General features: G+C 51.9%; 1 protein-coding gene across 1 annotated transcript in view; it reads right to left on the reverse strand.

The window, feature by feature from the left end:
- The window catches only part of CCND3 (cyclin D3), a 33,313-nt gene that overhangs the window by 12,730 nt on the left and 14,787 nt on the right, over nucleotides 1-5,796 (reverse strand). The window lies entirely within an intron of this gene.

Genomic DNA, 5,796 nt, shown 5'->3' on the forward strand with positions numbered 1-5,796 from the left:
GTTTTTTTTTTTTTTTTTTTTTTTTTTTTTTCCGGAAGTTTTTCAAGGCTGTGGAAATAATCAGCTGTGCACATGTTTGGAGCCGGGCCGTCCCGAGCCTGCTGGCTTCCAAAATTCAGCCTGGGTGCAGCTCCACGGCAGATAACAACCGCGGGGGCTGCCAAGATAAGGCTTTGTCAGCCTTGGCTGCTGCTCCCGAGTAATTCACAATTGTTTGGGAACACCTTTGAAAAGTACGAAGCTGCTCAGTCATCAAAGGAATTTCAAAGTCTTTGGAATAGTTTTGCAGTGTGGCTTCCCCAGCTCTGTGCTGGGACCTGATCCTGCTGCTCCTTGCTCCACCGCAATTCCTTCCTGCTCTGGGAAGCTGCAGACTGGTGTGGGAAGGTCCCTGAGGTTTGTCCCTGGCTACAGAAGCTGCGACTTTGCTGCTGGGAAGGGTCCGAAACCAGCATAAAATACATAAAACCCACACCAGGTTCTCCACACAAAACTCTGCTGCGCAGGGATCAGAGCAATGGAAGCTGCAGAAATCCCGGAGCAAAGCCTGAATCCCAAAAGGATCCCAAAGGGGGCTCCTCTGGACACCCCTGACTGATCCTGCTGGAATATTCCGCAGTAAATGCACTTATTTTTAGGCTGAGGAATGAAAATGTGCCACGACAGCTGCTCCCATACACATGAATGACACTTAAGTCACTTCTGCCTGGGCCATTTCGACACATTTCGTGCTTCTTTGTCATCTAAAGAGTGTTTTAATGACAAGCAAACACCCCAAATTAATAAGTGCCAGTAAGACAAGACCGAATTCTTTGTTCTGTCAGCTCAGGATGTTTTTTTTTCGGGTTGTTCAAAATGAAAAGCATCTTTGTGATCAGAGGTTTCGAGGCTCAAAGTGCCCCTGGTGACAGCGAACACCAAGGTCACATCCACAACACCCTTCCCACGTGCTGGAATCCCATCCCTGCCCCGGGCAGGTGGCTTTAATTTCCTGCAATTTATGGCAGGGATGGCCAATTTTTAATGATGTCATCAGCATCCATTTGCTGAGCAGCCCAAGGATGATGCAGAACTGGAGGCAAAACCAGGGCAGAGAATCCCATCAACCCCATGAAATTACAGTGAGGAAGAGGGAATTTTTCTAGGTGAGATCAGAACTCCCAAAAATCCCCTTTTTCCCCCAACTTTCTCTTCACCTCACAAACAAATCTTCCTGCGGCGTGGGCAGGAAATATTTGAGGAATCCATGGGAGAGAGCCCTGTGGATCAGTCAGCTGCTTTTAATCCGGGGTGACCCCCCCACTCCCTCCTCGGGAGCTGCATCCCCCCTTCCTGCAGGGGAAGAGAAGGGCCCCATATCCCACATTTTTAGCAAAAATAGCAGCTCTTGACTCCAGCAAAGGGAAACCACAGCAGTGGCTTCTTGGGCCTTCTGGTTTTGGGGCTGTGTCTTTGGAAATTGAAAGTTTCAGGACTTTTTTCTCCCCTCCCCTCCCCACCGAGACTTCCTGGGTTTCCTCCTGTTCCCGGTGTTTGTGGGGGGGTTGTGGGGGGAAGGGAACGTTGCACAAGCCGATGTTCCTCGCAGATGATGACTGGGCAGAAGCGGTGCCCCTGCGAGCCGCATGAGCAGGCTGGAAAGGCAAAATTACAGACTGCAGGCATCCCAAAAAGCCCATTGTGCATGGGTGTGCGGATGGAAAGGGGGGAAAATTCCAGGAAAACCAAATTTTGGTCGCTGCTGGCCATAGATAGGCGGCTTCCTGGCTCGGCCAAGAGCAGGGCAACGTTAAAAAAGGAAATTCCTTGGGAGTAAAAATGAAAAAAAACCAAAACCCAGTGGCCTCCAAGCTTCCAGGAGCTCGGCCTGGTGCTGTTGATCTTTGCTGAATCATAAAATCGGGATCGTTGTTTGGGAATGTTGACGATGAGGTGAAAAGTGCGGCCGGCAGTTCTCAAAGGGCGGCGCGGATGTGGGGCCGGTGCTGGTGGCAGCTGGTGGCACACGCGGGCTGGGATGGAGCCTAATGCCGTTCATCCACGTTCCTGGAATTGTTGGGGCTGGAAAATCCCTCCAGGATCACCGAGTGCCTGATCCACGCTCAGCCCAGAGCACTGAGTGTGACCTTGTCACCTCCAGGGATGGGGACTCCAAAGCTCCCTGGGCACTTCCAAGGCCTGAGCACCCTTTCCATGAGGAAATTCCTCCTGATTTCCACCCTGACGCTCCCCCTGAAGCCGTTTCTTCTCTGTCCTGTGCCTGTTTCCTGGGAGAAGAGGCAGCACCTTTTCCCCACCAGTTTCTTTGGGTTTTATTTAGTATTTCCCACCCATCCAGTGTGACCTTCCCAGAGCTGAGCCCTCTCCTTGTCCCTCGTCACAGCGCGACCAGGGCGTCACCGGTGACATCAGAGTGAAACTTTGAAGGGCTTGGAAAGCAAATCCAGCGAGCCCAGAGCTGTCAGTGCTGCAGGAAATCCCCCACCCCAAATGACACCCAGCTCCCACCCGGTGGGAAAGAGCCAGGGCAGCGTTTCACACTCTCAGCTTTGAGGAGCTCGTTTAATTTGTCATATTTTCCACCTGTTTTTCCCTAAAACTCCCCAAACCTATCCTAGATTTTGCAGTTATTCCCAGCAGGAAAGAACAAGGGAAACGAGGGCTGGCAAAGTGTCACCGCCTGTGGTGGTCACAAGTGGCCAGGACAGGGGCTGGCCCAGTTTAGGGTCCATCCGTGGGGAACAAGGACAAGAGGGGATGGAGGAAGGAAGGTTTAAATGGGATCTTGGGAAGGAATTCTGCTCTGGGAGAGAGGTGAGGGGCTGTGATGGAATTCCCAGAGAAGCTGTGGCTGCCCCTGGATCCCTGGAAGTGCCCAAGGCCAGGCTGGACAGGGCTTGGAGCACCCTGGGGTGCTGGAAGGTGTCCCTGCCCGTGGCAGGGGGGGGATGGAATTTAAGGTCTCTTCCAGCCCAAACCATTCCATGATTCCATGGAGTTGTGCCAGGAGGAGCAGGCAATGCTGGGACACCACAGGGACACCACAGGGACACCTTGGGCCATCTCAGGTGGTGGCTCCAGGATTCCAAGCCCGTGGCTGAGGCATCTTCCCTGCTCATCCAGCCCTTCCCTGCTCATCTAAGCTTTTATATTCCAAAAGACAGCTTTTTCCTTGATTTAAATCCCTTTATTAGGGCAGGTTTTGGCCCAGTTTGGCCCAATTTTCTCTAAAAATCAAAATCAGAATAAAAGCGGGACTGGTGCTGCTGTTTGGGTTTATGCTCTGTCCCTCACATTGGTATCCAAGAATCCGCATTCCTGGGGTATAAATCCATTTATTCCCGAGTTCCTTAACCAGGATTATTCTAGGAAAAGAAGAGATGGATGTAGGGGAGCCCTTGGCTGAAGTGACTTCCAGAAGAGAGCAAAGAAAAGGTTGGAAAGAGGGAGAATGGGGGAAAAGAGACCTTTTAAACCCAGGACTGAGCCAGCGATTCACTGCGTCTTCTGGCAAATAATTTAGGAGAAAATTCGTGATTTTGTAGAAAATTGAGAAGTAAAATTTAAAAAAAATCATCAAATTAAAGTGATTTTTTTTTTAGGCTTTGCAGTGTGAATTTTGGAGCAGCTGGGCCAGATGTGAATCCAGAGGAGCCAGCCCAGGTCACCTGAGGCAGCTCAGTGTCATTTCAACCTGATTTTGATGAGAAATTTTTTGCCTTCATTTGTCATTTTCGCAGCTGTTGGCTGCCTCAGTTCCCTTTTCCCGAGGAGATCTCAAATGAAATCACATTTTCATTGACTCAAACTCGGAACCAGAGCGAGCCATCCCCAGGTGAACGCTCGGTTTGGCTCCCAAATCAGCATTTTCGAACCAGCCAAACTCAGCTGGGGAAGACACAGAGAGAGAGAGAAAGAAATGAAGGACTGTGAAAAAAAAAAAAATGCAAAGCTGAAACCAATCAATTTCAGGAAACAAACTGGGCTTGGAAAGCCCCCGGTTGGGATAAATTTAGGTCATTTCAGGGGATTATCTGTGGTCACCAATTATGCAAATAGCGAAGAAAACCCAGGCTGCCCTGATATTTTACATCGAAAATTCAGCTGTTTCTCCACCCCCCTGCCCTTGTCCATCCTTCCTGCCCTGCCCTGATCTCGCTGCCTGCAGGGGACATCAGATGGGCTTGGGTTTTTTGAAGAATTTGGGGTTGCAGGTTGGTTTTTTATTTGATGTGAGGAGCTCAGGGCTGCTCGGAGGAGCAGCACAAAGGGAATTTCCTGGGATTTGCTGGAGGAAGGAGCAGCCCTGCCCTGCTGGAGGGCTCAGGAATAGGAAAATGCTGGAAGTTGAGCTTGGTGTTGAGTCCACTGTGGGATGGGGGTGCTGCAGCAGCACCTGGATGTGGGAGCATCCAGCCACGTTTTCCATAAGGGAAAAAGGCAGGAAAATCGTGGCTAGAGGCAGCTTGAAGGAAAGGGGAGAGATGGGCTGAGCTCAGGGTGGGGAGGGGGGGATTTAAGCTGGGTGTAAACGGGGCTGGAGGCTGGGCAGGGCTCCTGGGAGAATCATTCCCTGTCCAGGGTGAGTGATGTGAGCCTGGGAAGAGAGGAGAAGGGGGCAGGAAGGAGGAGAAAGGAATAAAAGGAGGGGAAAGGAATAAAAGGAGGGGAAAGGAATAAAAGGAGGAGAAAGGAATAAAAGGAGGAGAAAGGAATAAAAGGAGGAGAAAGGAATAAAAGGAGTCAGGGAGGAGTAAAAAGTAGAAGAAAGGAGGCAGAAGGGAGGAGAAAGGAGTCATAGGGGGGGCAGAAAGGAGTAAAAGGAGAAGAAAGAAGAAGAAAGGAGGCAGAAAGAAGGAGAAACAAGTCAGGCAGGAGTCAGGAAAGAGCAGAAAGGAGTAAAAGGGAGAAGAAAGGAATAGAAAGGAGGAGAAAAGAGAGAGGAGTCAGCAAGGGGGTCAGAAAGGAGGGAAAGGAGAAGAAAGGAGGAGGAAGGAGTCAGAAAAGAGAAGGAAGGAGTCAGAAGGGAGTGCAAGAGAGGAGAAAGGAGCCAGGCAGGAGCCAGCTGCCCTGCGGTGCCCCAGCAGAGCCGGGCTCTGACCAGGCTGTGGCAATTCAAAGCCGAATTTCAACCCTGAACTTCCTTCCCCTCCAAGGCTGAGCCCCGAGTGCCCCGCAGGGCATTTCTGTGCTCCCCAGCACCGCTGCCCAGCTGGGCTGGCAGCCCAAACCGGGGTGAACATCTGGATAACAGCTGCAGGTGTTGGGAGCTGGGCCGGCTGCATTCCCGGGATTGAAATCCAGCGGGATGTGCTCCACTCGGGATGGCTGCACACACGGGGATGAATCCGTGGGATCCAACCCCTTTGGAACTGCCCAACACAACCTGCTGGGGCAGGACAAGGGTTGGATGGGATTTGGGAAGGAATTCTTCCCTGTGAGGGTGGGGTGGGGCTGGGATGGAATTCCCAGAGAAGCTGTGGCTGTCCCTGGATCCCTGGGAGTGTCCGAGGCTGGTTGGATGGGGCTTGGAGCAGCCTGGGATGGTGGGAGGTGTCCCTGGTGAGCTGAGCTTTAAGGTCCCTCCCAACCCAAAGCATTCCATGATTTCAATGATCCCTGGAAAGCTGTGATCCTTGCCTGCTGGAGGGAATCAGGAGCATGTGACAGCCTGGGGGACGTGGGGACAAGGCCACACGGCCGGGTCAGCGTGGCCTGGCGGGAGCAGCGATCTCCCTTTGGTGTTCCCTGACCTGGAATGGCGCTGCCTTTGTCCTGCCAACGTGACTTTGGAAC

Source organism: Corvus brachyrhynchos, unplaced genomic scaffold (assembly GCF_000691975.1).
Source record: "Corvus brachyrhynchos isolate BGI_N302 unplaced genomic scaffold, ASM69197v1 scaffold72, whole genome shotgun sequence".
NCBI lineage: Eukaryota > Metazoa > Chordata > Aves > Passeriformes > Corvidae > Corvus > Corvus brachyrhynchos.